The 13,065-nt window shown below is 43.0% G+C and overlaps 1 long non-coding RNA gene across 7 annotated transcripts in view; it reads right to left on the reverse strand.

Moving 5' to 3' along the window:
• Nucleotides 1-3,294: 3,294 nt before the first annotated feature.
• The window catches only part of LOC129402577 (uncharacterized), a 170,251-nt gene continuing 160,480 nt past the window's right edge, over nucleotides 3,295-13,065 (reverse strand). For 5 of the 7 annotated variants that reach the window (XR_008628704.1, XR_008628703.1, XR_008628706.1 and 2 more), the window contains 2 exons: nucleotides 9,655-9,940; nucleotides 8,336-9,212 (listed from right to left, as the gene is read on the reverse strand). This is a non-coding gene — a long non-coding RNA (uncharacterized LOC129402577). Of the gene's footprint in view, nucleotides 3,312-6,456; nucleotides 6,604-8,335; nucleotides 9,213-9,654; nucleotides 9,941-13,065 lie in introns of those variants that run through there. The other 2 variants (XR_008628708.1, XR_008628707.1) reach the window with 2 other exon arrangements.

Genomic DNA, 13,065 nt, shown 5'->3' on the forward strand with positions numbered 1-13,065 from the left:
CATGCCCAATTTAATCAACTTAATCAATAGCTGAATAAATAGCAGTGCTCCTACATTCACTGTATCACTGTCATCCCATTGTTCATTGATTTACTCGAGCAGGCGGCCAGTAGCATCTGCATTTGTCCCAGCCCTGAGATTTTAGCAGCCTCTCCTTACTCGTCTTTCCCAACAATTGGAGGCTCTTTCAGGGTCAGGGGAATGAGACCTGTTATTGTTACTGTTTTTGGCATATCGAATTCCCTCTATGATTTTATGGAAAATGGATAGGGAATGTCTTATGATGTGTGCGGCCACACAGTCCAGGGATATATTCCCTCATGCATGAGGCTTGGCCTGAGCGTGTGGAAAGCATGGCAGCAGTTGGGTACTGGAGGACGTCTGCCAGGGCTGGGTCCCTTGGGGCGAGGAGTGCTCTCACCTGCCCCCCTTTGGGGCGCCCCAAGTGGAAACGGCCTCTGGCGCATAGTCCGTTGGTACGGTTATGGGGGTCTCATTTTATGTTCCCTTTCGGGAGAAGCAGCCATGAGTTCTGGGGGGTGGCCGATGAGATTATCTGGTGCCGGCAGGAGGTGGCTTATGGGTGTGACCTCTGCATGGCCAGAGACTGGGGGAAGCAGGCAGAGGGTCTTTGCTCCCAGGTCCTGTTGAGCCCAGAGTCCAAGATCACAGAGTTCCTCATCACCTGGGTAATACTTCTACATTATAATTTAAAAAAAAGAAAGAAAGAAATGTCTTATTATGACGTTAGGGCCACTCAATTTGTGAAATTCTTCCACATCAAACAGGAAAAATGAGAGGAATTTATGTTGGGAAATTATGTTGAACCAGCTCTCTGAAATCTGTTACTTACTGGCTCTATAACCTTAGAATTTGCTAAATCCTTCTGAGCCTCATTTTTACTGTTTATAAAATAAGGTTCTATTATAGGCCTGCCCTTCTTTATACCCCTTGTTTTATTTATTTATTTATTTACTTACTTACTTATTTAAAAAAAAAATTTGTGCTTTTTGGGTCACGCCTGGCAATGCACAGGGGTTACTCCTGGCTTTGCACTCAGGAATTACCCCTGGTGATGCTCAGGGGACCATATGGGATGCTGGGATTCGAACCCAGGTCGGCCGCATGCAAGGCAAATGCCCTACCCGCTGTGCTATTGCTCCTACCTGCTGTGCTATTGCTCCAGCCCCAATATACTCCTTGTTTTATATTCAAGGAGAAAATACTTGCAGTTACTTGGAAGCAGAAACTACTGGCAATGATGTAAACCATCAATGCAAGAACAGTTCAAGGAATTCTGACCCAATCCTACTCTAGGATGTTCTGGAACAGTTATGAGTAAAATAGGGGCTGAAGTGATAATACAGCGGGGAGGGCGTTTGCTTTGCAATCAGTGAACCGGGTTTGATCCCTGGCATCCCCTATTGTCCCTTGAGCATTGCCAGGAGTAATTCCTGAGTGCAGAGCTAGGAGTAGCTCTTGAAATCGTCAGGAATGACACCCCCAAAAAAGAGTGAAATTGGAGGACTGAGCGATAGTACAGCAGGTAGGACAATTTGCCTTGCATATGGCCAAGCCAGGTTCTATCCCAAGCACCCCATATAGTCTCCCAAGTTCACCAGGAGTAATCTCTGAGCACAGAACAAGGAGTAACCCCTGAACATTGCTGGATGTGGCCCCAAAACAATAAATAAAGAGTAAATAGAGTTACTGTGTTTTAAGTGTATTTTCCCTAATTTTTTTTTCTTTTTGGGTTACTCCTGGCTCATGCACTCAGAAATCATTCCTGGCAGTTCTGGGGGACCATATGCCATGCTGGGAATCAAACCCGGGTCAGCCGCATGCAAGGCAAACGCCCTACCCGCTGTGCTATTCCTCCAGCCCCTTCCCCTACTATATTTTTGGCGAGAAAATACCCAGTAGTGTTGGGCTTAATTTTTCGATTCGTGCTCAGGGGTCACTCCTTGTGGGGTTCAGGGGATCGTGTAGTGCTAGAGATTGAACCCAGACCTCCTGAACAAAATGAATACACTCGTCCTGTTCAGCTGTCTCTCTGGTCCTCACCCTGATATATTATGAAGTAATAAAACATATGGTAAGTCTCATTTGTTAAAAATACACTTAGTACATGTATACACATACATGTAAAAGTAGCTAACACGTCTGTATGCTTACTGTTTGCCGAACATTGCTTGAAGCAGTTAACATAGAAAGCTCACTTACTCCTCATGGTAACTCAGTGAGATAGAAATGTTGTCATCCTTACTTTCACAGGTGAGACCATATACTTATTTTTTTTTTTTTTGCTTTTTGGGTCACACCTGGCAATGCTCAGTGCTGACTCCTGGCTCATGCACTCAGGAATTACTCCTGGCAGTGCTCGGGGAACCATATGGGATGCTGGGAATCGAACCTGGGTCGGCCGCATGCAAGACAAATGCCCTACCCACTGTGCTATCACTCCAGCCCCGAGACATATACATGAATGTAGTAAGCAGTTCAGATTCAAATCTGACTGTTTAGATCCTTTTTTTTTTTTTTGACTTGGTGCTCAGGAATCACTACTGACTAGTGCTCAGGCAACCACATGTGCGCGTGGCGCGCGTGTGTGTGTGGGGAGGGGGGCTCTACCACATGCAAGGCAAGTATCTCTCCTGCAGTACTATCTATGTTCCTAACTGTTATCAGTTGCCTATCACTGGTTTCTCTATCTCATCTATTATCTACTTGCTTATGGTTCTGTTCACGTGTCCTCTCTCTCTCTCTCTCTCTCTGTCTCTCTGTCTCTGTCTCTCTGTCTCTCTTCTCTTTGTTTTTCTCTCCCTCTCTCTGTCTCTGTCTCTGTCTCTCCCTCCCTCCCTCTCTCTCTCTCTCTCCCCGCACTGGGTGGTGTTGGTGTTGGAGTCTTATTCCTGGCTCCGCACTCAGGTGTGGCTGCTGAAGGTCCCCCGAGACCATACATGGTGCCAAGACAGAACTGGAGTCTGCAGTGTGTGAGTCCCTAAGCCCCTCTGTTATCTCTCTGGCACTAGCCACTTTTTTTGTGATCTGGAGGATCACAGAAAGTGACAAAGGACACTTTTGCTTTTTTTGCTTTTTATTCTATAGGGCACTTCTGATTCTATGAACTTATTTGGGCCAGGGCGGGCGAGGGAGCAGGTGGGAGCACGCCAGGCAGCACTCAGGACTTACTCCTGACTCTGAGCTTAGTGATCACTCCAGGCAGGGCCTGGGGGACCTTATGGGGTTCTGAAGATCAACTTTTATCGGCTGCATGCACGGCAAGTATCTCACCTGCAGCACTATCTCTCCTGCAAAAGAAAAAGAAAAAAATTTTCAAAGTGTTCCTTACTTAGTTAGATACTAAAATAAATGTCAATAAATCACTTTGGTGGGAGTCTTAAATATGCATATTGTTTGCATATTCATGAACAGAGTGAGTATGATTCCTTCCCCCATCCCTCCAGTTTTAGAGTTGCACTCTGCAGTGCTCAGGGGCTACTCCTGTCTTTGTGCTCAGGGAATCATTACTGGCAGGCTTGGGGACTATCTGGGGTGCTGGGGATTAAATATGAGTCAGCTCCATGGAAGACAAATGCCCTACCTGCTGTACTATCACCCCAGCCCCGAATAGCCTTTCATTTTAATAGCAATACCTTCTCCCTCTGGCAACACCTAGACAGCACCTTCTCCCCTATGAGCACTCAAAAGTTTTATTTATTAATTGAAGGGATCCAAAAGGAAAAACCATAGTTTGAGCTTCTTTGATAGCAAATTAAATATATGCCCCAGGTAATGAACAGTGCTTATCAAACTTGATTTTTGCAGACAAAGCAACAATGAGACTACGTGGTTTTGGTTTTTATTGTTTTTGTTTTGTTTTTTTGGGGGGTCACACCTAGTGGTGCTAATGACTTACTCCCGGCTCTCCTGGTGGGTTCTGGGGGCCATATGGGATGCTGGGAATTGGACCGGTCAGTTGGTCAGTTGTATGGCAAACACCTTACCTGCTATACTATCACTCTGGCTCCAAAGGCATGTGGAGTTTTAGATACTTAAGGTTTACTCCTGGCTCTGTGCTCAAGGATCATCCCTGGTGGTACTCAGGTGACCATATGCAATCACCTGAAACAGCCATGAGCAAGGCAAGCACTCTCTGACCCAATTAAATCATTTGCATGGACCATTGTCTAATCTTCTCTATATATCTTTCCGGCAGATATGTTTTTTTTTTATCTGTCATAGCTCTATCCATTCTTCATGTCTGTTTATTACACCAAACTATTTTGTCGTTATTTTTGTTTTTTTGGCCACACCTGCAATGCTCAGGACTTACTTCTGGCCCTGCTCTCAGGAATCACTCCGGCAGTGTTCAGGGGACTATAGGGGATGCCAAGGATCGAACCCAGGTCAGCAGCATGCAAGGCAAAAGCCCTCCCGACTGTATTATTGCTCTGGCCCCTCCTCCAAATTCTCCAGTGTTTTCATAGTTGTTTGCTATCCTTTCTTCAGCTGATTCTGAGGAGATCCTGTGCACATGTCAACTCTTCTCTTTTCTTTCTTTCTGTTTTTTTTTCCATGCCCCCCCTCTTTTCTTTCTTTTTTTTTTTTTTTTTTTTTTTTTGAGTAGGCCACACGCAGCAGTGTTCAGGGCTCACTTCTGGCTCTGAGTTTGGGGAGTTCCCGGATCAGTCCTGGAAAGCTTGGGGACCATATGGGACACCGGGGATCAAAGCCGCATCTGTGACATGCAAGGAAAATGTCCTACTGGCTTTACTATCTCTCAGCTCAGTCCCCTCTTCTGTTTGTTTTGTCTATACTCAGCTGTGCTCAGAGCTGACTCCTGGTTCTGTGCTCAGGAATCCCTCCTGAGCGTGGGGCGGGGCGGGGGTGGGGGACAGGGGGTCAAACCTGGGCAGGCTGCTTGCAAGGTAAATGCATTGTCCAGGTATTTACTGTTTCACTGTTTCTCAGATCTCTGGGCCCAACTCTTTTTTTTTTTTTTTCTTTTTGGGTCACACCTGGCAATGCACAGGGGTTACTCCTGACTTTGCACTCAGGAAATACTCCTGGTGGTGCTCAGGGGACCATATGGGATGCTGGGAATCGAACCTGGGTCGGCCGCAGCAAGACAAACGCCCTACCTGCTGTGGTATCGCTCCAGCCCCTGGGCCCAACTCTTAAGGGCTGTTTGCAGTACTGGGGCTGGAACTCATGGCTTCACACATGCAAGGCAAGTGTTTTCCTGCTAAGCTACGTCCCTGGTCCCTGGCCCTTTTTGTTGTTTTGGCTTTTGAGTCACACCCAGTGGTGCTCAGAGGCTATTCCTGATGCAGGGCGCCAGTGACCATGTCATGCTGAGATCAAACCCAGCACTCTGCATGCAAAGCAAGTGCTCCAGCCAGTTGGGTTAACTCTGGCCCTCATGTTTAATCCCAATGCCTACCTCCCCCAAGACCGAATGCAAAATTCTATCAGGCAAGAATTTATCTTTTTGTTCTGAGTAATCTGGAGGAAGGCCTTGTAGCTATAATAGAGAACAGCAAGTTAGTCTTATGATGGATAGTACGTGCCCAACAGTGTTTAACACAAACAGGATAACTCTCGGTTTCTCTAATAAATCATGTGCCATAAGCATGAATTATACCTATCAGTACTCGAATATATTAGATATATTCCCAGTATTACAGAACTCATTTTTTTTTTTTGCTTTTTGGGTCACACCCAGAAATGCACAGGAATTACCTGTGCACTGGCACTGACTCAGGAATTACCACTGGCGGTGCTCAGGAGACCATATGGGATGCTGGAAATCGAACCTGGGTTGGCTGCGTGCAAGGCAAACGCCCTACCCGCTGTGCTATCGTTCCAGCCCCATAGAAGTTAATTTTTAACTAATTACAATTGATTCAGTTTTCACTATGTATTATGATTTTCTAAATGGATGGAGACCTAAACTTCTCCTTTCAGAAGAATATAAAACATTTTTATGGCCGGTTGGTTTACTTAAAAAAATAATGACTTACTTGGGAGAGATCTTATACCATTTAAAATTAAATCTTATTTTGCCAGGATTATATTAATTTGTCCATCTAGATTAATAATAGTGGAGGAGAATGGAGGGAGGGAGGAGGACAGGAGGAAGGGAAGAAGAAAGGAAGGGAGGAAGAGAGGAAGGGAGGAAGGGAGGAAGGATGGGAGGGAAGGAGGAAGGAAGGAAGGAAGGAAGGAAGGAAGGAAGGAAGGAAGGAAGGAAGGAAGGAAGGAAGGAAGGAAGGAAGGACTGGCATGTATAGGACCCTCGATATACCCCAAACAGCACCTGTGCAGCTGCAGAAGCCCTCAGCATTGCTAGAGAGGCTCCAAAACAAAACAACAAAAGAAGAAACATTTATCTGACACAATAGTGTATCTAGCAAAGGTGACTTGAAGAAAAAGTGAGGAGTCACTTTTTTGATCTTTATGCTTTTTAATTTGAGCACACAACTCCTATGTGCCTACATACAATACATATGTAGAGTCTCTTTTCAAGTCTCTGAAGTAATTCTCCTCCTTCTCCTCTCTTCTTCCTCTTTGTTTTGAAGCATCACCCGGGGAGCATCCCTGATGTGGCCCCAAAAACAAAGACAGAAAAAGAGAAAGATAGAAAGAAAATTGCTAGATTATATGACATTAACAGTTGATTCTTCAGGACTGGATATTGGTTGTCAAAGATGTCCTTTTTTCATTTTCGGTTTTGTTTGTTTATTTTGGAGCTAACACCCAGTGATGCTCTAGGATTACTTCTGGCACTCATGGCAGCGCTTGGGGGACCATACGGGATACTGGGGATGGAACCCAAGTTGGTCGCATGCAAGACAAATTCCCTACAAGCTGTACTATTGCTCCAGCTTCCTGTCAGAGAAGTCTTTGATATTATACTTGATGTTTATGATTTGTTATGTTTTGCAGATGATTGTTTTGCTATACAGTGTATCAACTTAGTATATACACTGCAATGCATTCACCCTGTAAACCAAAAACCAAACAACAACAACAACAAAAAAGGAAAAGGAACAGAATTTGTTTTTGTTTTGGGGCCACAGGGTCACATCTCCCAGTGCACACGGCTTAGTCCAGGTTCTGTGCTCAAGGTTCAGTGCTAGAGATCTTGAAGGACCATCTGGGGTGCCAGAGATCAAATCCAGGTTGGCTGCATGCAAGGCAAGCGCCCTACCCACTATACTGTCGCTCTGGTACTGAAAATTAAAAATTTCTATAAGTATCTGGGGGGGGCTGGAGAGATAGTACAGCAGGTAGGGTGTTTGCCTTGCACGCGGCCGACCTAGGTTCGATTCCCAGCATCCCATATGGTCAGGAGTAATTCCTGAGTGGAGAGCCAGGAGGAACCCCTGAGCATAGCTGGGTATAACCCAAAAAGAAAAAGAAATATCTAGGGGGTGGAAGGATAGCATAGGATAAGGCATTTTCTTTGGGCACAGCCAACCCAGGTTATATCCTTGGCACTGCAGGCATAGGGAAGTGAGTAAATTAGAAAAGTTTATAAAATAGTAAGTCAACTTTCAGCTATAAGATTAATAAGATCTGAGGGTAGTAGAGATAGTATAGTAAGGCACTTGCACACAGTCAACCCAGATTAATCCTTGGCATCACATATTGTCCACTGGGCTCACCAAGAGTGATACCTGAGCACAGACCAGAAGTAATCCCTAATTACTTGTATACTTCTTTTATACAAGTAATCCCTGTATAAAAGAAGTATACAGCCGGTATAACGCCTCTCCCCTTCCCCCAAAAAAGCAAGAAAAATAAATAAATAAGAGATTAAAAGAAGCAATAAAATCTCAGTATCTAATGTATAACATAGTGACTATAGTTAATAACACAATTGAATAATTAAAATTTTTAAAGAGGAGAACTTAAATATCTTCACTCATGAAAGACAAGTGTATGCAGTGATGGGTATGCTAAATGGGAGGAATACTTTCATAGTATATGAGAGGATCAAATCATCTTGTAATACATTTTAAATGCATTGCAAAGGCTGGAGCGATAGTACAGGGGGTAGGGCATTTGCCTTGCACGTAGCCAACCCAGGTTCAATTCCCAGCATCCCATATGGTCCTTCAAGCACCACCAGGAGTAACCTGAGTGCAAAGCCAGGAGTAACTGGTGTGCATCACCGGGTGTGACCCAAAAAGCAAAAATAAATAAATAAATAAATAAATACATTGCAATTCTATCAATTATAGTTTAACAAAGCTGAAAAGAAAAGCTAAATTTACCCGGTAGCACTCTGCCTTAGTGACAAGCTCTCCAATAATGACTCGGTGTGTAGAAGTTGCTTCTAAAGGTTTATTTTATACATACATAGATAAATACTTTTAGTGAAGCAAGCTAGGGTTTTTTTTTTTTTGCAAAATAGTTTTTATTTTCTAGAATAAAATTTAGAGTAATATAAGGAGAATGAGAAAGAGAGGAGAGATACATGTTAAGAGAGAACACAGGCTTCTCCAGAGTGGAAAAAGAAGACTTATTTATTATGTTTTAATTTGAACATATAATCTATAGTCCAGGAATATAGGGCTGTCTATATTTGACTTTTCAAAATCAAAATTTTCAACCCTTAAAGATCCTTAAAATGAACACACACCAAAAATTAAAAAATTTAAAAGAAGTACACACCAAGGATAAAATAGTTAACAAAAGTCACTTTTTGAATAGAATTTTTTCAATCATGCCTCTCATCTTTTTGACCCATGAAATATATATTATGTCCTCCAATGAAAAATTTTTATTTTCAGGAATGTAGAACACAAATTTTTTTAAAAGCCTATTGCAATAGGTTAATCACTTGATATAACCTACACAATCTCAGTTCTTCCGTTTATCCGCTGAATCCCAGCGTGCAAAGCATTCGGCTTCCTCCTTTGCAAGATGGCATTGCTCATATTTGTTTATTTTATAACATCATACGAACGACATAACAAAGTCTGCCTGTGAAATTGAGAAATGCTTTGAGAAGTACACGACAAAACATTTAACACATGCTTTTTAAACAATAACCTTAGCCAGTGGGAAAAATAAGATTTATGCAAATATCGTTCCTAACAGTGAATTTGATGTCTGCGTTCAGGTACCACTTTGCAACTGAGTATTTAACCAATGGGAAGCAGAGGGTCTTCTGTTCACCTCACTGACACATTAACAATCTGTAAGAAAATGATCTCTCGTTAGAGCCATGCTGTATTAGGTGGGACGTGTAATCCCTAGGACAATTCTTAATACAAAGAAAGTGGAAACACGAGTCTCAAGAGGGGAAATATCAAAGGTACTCTTTATCAAGAGTGAAACTTTGAAATCCATCTATTTAAGATTAATCACTATTCTTTTAGTTAAGCTGTTGTCATCTCTAACTTTCCCTGAGTAGAAAATAATCTACACTTCCAACTAAGTTATTCATGGTCCAATTTGTTCTCAGAATACTATAATAGGCTTTGTGAAGATAAGTTTTATAATAGGGATTTAACGTAGTGAGAAGCCAAGACTCTCAGAGGCCTTTAAACACAAAGAATATAAATGTATATAAACTGCTTGGCTCCCTCCGCCCTTTCCACTCTCCCTCCCTCCTACCCCCCCCCCAAGGATGCTCACCCCGACTTAAAATTTAATTTGTACAAAGACTGCTGATAAAACGCTGTTTCAACAACCCCAAGTACGAATGGTTTAGTCGCTGCCTTGTTGTGAAGCGGTCCTTTTCAACAGCTCCGGGAAAGCGGAAAAACTCTTAAGCACTGGGAAAAGGAATGCAGTGTCGGGCTTTAAGAAAGAAGAACATTCAAAACTTCCCTCCTGGCACTTGCTTGAAGAACCATGTTAAAAACTGAGGTCACCGATGAAAACTCTTGACTTTCCTGGAGAAAACTCTGGGATTGGCATCCTGGGAAAAAAAAAGAAAAGAAAAAGAATCACTTGATGACTCATAGACGTTATTCCCTCTCCCCCCCCAGCTTTTGATTTATTTATAAAACTGGTAAGGGTAAATAGAATTATTCAGATATGTTATTAATTTGTTTATTTTTTCTCTTCTCCTTCCCCTCTCTCTCCAAAATCTAACTTCTTGCATTTGTAATATTTTTTAAATCTCATCTGTACCCAAGTAAACCATTTGTTTTACAAACTAGTGCTAGTTTACCTTCATCCCAGTGGGCTGCTGTTTCCCATGGTTGCTTACGTTCCAATTTTAAACACTTCAAGATTCACAATTTAGTATTTAAAACAGAGAAAAACACTGTAGCAATGTCTTCTAACCACTAGCTTCCCTTTTCTGAGCATGGGATGCCTCTGTCAAACCTATTTCGTCGCACTTCTGCTACCGGTATTTGCATATTTCTAACAAAATATATAAAAAGGATAAGCATAGACAGATGTATCATCCCTGAGTATTCATGTTCAAAATTCTTGGCTCCAGAAACATCCTGCACGTCAGCGTAACCGTTCTGGAACCAATATGCACTTTCAAACTTTTTTTTTCTTACAAAGACCGTTTTCTTAAATTGTTTTTGAATGATGGCCAGCCCTCCCGGCTCCCTGCGTGCTCTGCAAACTGTTTAAACTGTCCCAAATAACACTCCCGGGAAAGCTGTCATTCCTGGCTAAATCCTTACTTAGGGTGGACGCTATGTCTCCGTAAGACAGGGTCAGCGGGTCAAAATCGATTTCGGAGGCCACCTGGAGAGTCCAGGCCACAAACTGACTCAAAAAATTTATATCAGAGCTGGCAGAGCCCAGCTTCCAGGGTCAGATCCGCCCCGACACTCCAACCGCAGGCCGGGGCATGCTAGCCCGGCCTCAGAGGCCTCGGAGAGAGGCCAGGGCTGTTGACCCTGTGAGCTGACCTCTTCAAACTTCAGGAGCATTTTTGGGGCAGTTACCACGGTGACGGGTACTCTAAAAGCTTATCCTTCTTACTGAAAGGAACGGGAAAAATTAGATGCCTATCACTGTTTAAGCCCAAAAAAAAAAAAAATTTTGAGGGAGCTCTAAATTGTCTGTGTCTTTGATATTAATTTCCACTGCTGCCCTAAAAAATAATATGAAACTTTGCATGGTCTTTTAAGCAGCAAAATTGCACATTTGGAACAGCTACTGCTTTTTTATTTTTTAACCAATAACTGACAAGAATTTGAATAACGTATTAAAATACTTTTTAAACAATGTAATTTACTTGGAAATTCTAATATCGCCCTGCTTTTCTTTGAGAACAATCAGCTTTGAAATAAGATCCATCATAAATGCTAATCTATTGGGGGGGAATTAATGTAACTAAATAATCCTTTCTGCATCAAAAACATACTCAAATGTTTTTCTTGAGTGAAAATGTCCATCTTTGCTTGACTTGAAATAATAAAATTTAGGGGCTGGAGTGATAGCACAGTGGGTAGGGCGTTTGCCTTGCACTCGGCCGACCTGGGTTCAGTTTCCAGCATCCCATATGATCCTCTGAGCACCGCCAGGGGTGATTCCGGAGTGCAGAGCCTGGAGTGACTCCCTGTGCATTGCCGAGTGTGATTCCCCCCCAACAGAAAGAAAAAAAGAATAAAATTTAGAAAAATATCAAGGGAGAGGCAGTGACTGGCACACTGATGATGCACTTGCTGTCTTAGATGTGAGACCCCGAGTCCATTCCCGGCACCACACAGCACCCCCAGGCAGGAGTGATCCTTGACCACCACTGGGCTTGGTGCCAAACCAAACCAAAGCAAAAACAAAAGCCCAAGGGATTATTTTTATTATTATTATTTATCTTGTTTGTTTGTTTTGGGGCCAAACCTAATGATGCTCAGGGAATCATATGGGGAAGCCAGGGATTCAACCTGAGTTAGGGATGTGCAAAGCAAGCCCACGGCCACTGTACTCTCTCTCCAGCCCCATGGGATAATTATTATGACATATTATATTTTTAATCAGATGACTTATAAAAGTCATACATTCAAAAAAAGAGCAACATTGTGGGGCTGGAGTGATAGCACAGCAGTTGGGCTTTTGCCTTTCACTCGGCTAACCCGAGTTCGATTCCTCCACCCCTTTCGGAGAGCCTGGCAAGCTACTGAGAGTATTGAGCCCCCGCGGCAGAGCCTGGCAAGCTACCCGTGCATATTGGATATGCCAAAAACAGTAACAATAAGTCTCTCAATGAGAGACGTTACTGGTGCCCGCTCGGACAAATCGATGAGCAACAGGATGACAGTGAACAGTGATATATATATATATATATATATATATAATTATATATATATATAATATATATAATTGTTGAGTGGGTAGGGCATTTGTCTTGCACGTGGCCAGCCCAGGTTTGATCCTTGGCATCCCATCTGGTTCCCTGAACATTGACCCCAGGAGTAATTCCTGAGGGCAGTGCCAGGAATAACCCCTGAGCAACACAGGGTATTGCCCCCCACCATGCAAAAGGTGGGGGGGTGCACAGACTGCAGAGTGATAGTACAGTGGTTAGGGTGCTTGCCTGACACGTGGCTGACCTGGATTTGATCCCCAGCACCCATATGGTTCCCTCAGCCCACCAAGAGTGATCCCTGAGCACATAGGCTGGAGTAAGCCCTGAACACTGCTAGGTGTGGTCCCCCAAAACAAAAGGACAACAATAACCTTTCTCTTCTTATAAAGACTTATTTTAAAATGCTTTAGAATGGCTCCAAAATGTGACTTGATATTAAGTGAGATGGGCAGCAAGATAGCTGAAAGAAATGAGTGCATGCTTTGCATATAGGAGCTCTGGGTGTGACACCTGGCACTGCATGGTCCACTGCTGGAAACAGCACCTAGTACTTTTGGATATGATCCTCCCCAAAACAAAACAAAACACACACAGAAAGAAATTCGATAAAATCACAATAATTTTAAAGTGTAATATTCTTTTGCTCATTTTGACAGTCCTGAGAATTGAACCCAGGGCCTCACATATGCAAGGCAAATGCTCAGCAGCTAAGCCACACATCCCATGCCCCAAAGAATAGTATTTATTAAAATATATATATATGGGGC

This window comes from Sorex araneus, chromosome 2, assembly GCF_027595985.1.
Source record: "Sorex araneus isolate mSorAra2 chromosome 2, mSorAra2.pri, whole genome shotgun sequence".
NCBI lineage: Eukaryota > Metazoa > Chordata > Mammalia > Eulipotyphla > Soricidae > Sorex > Sorex araneus.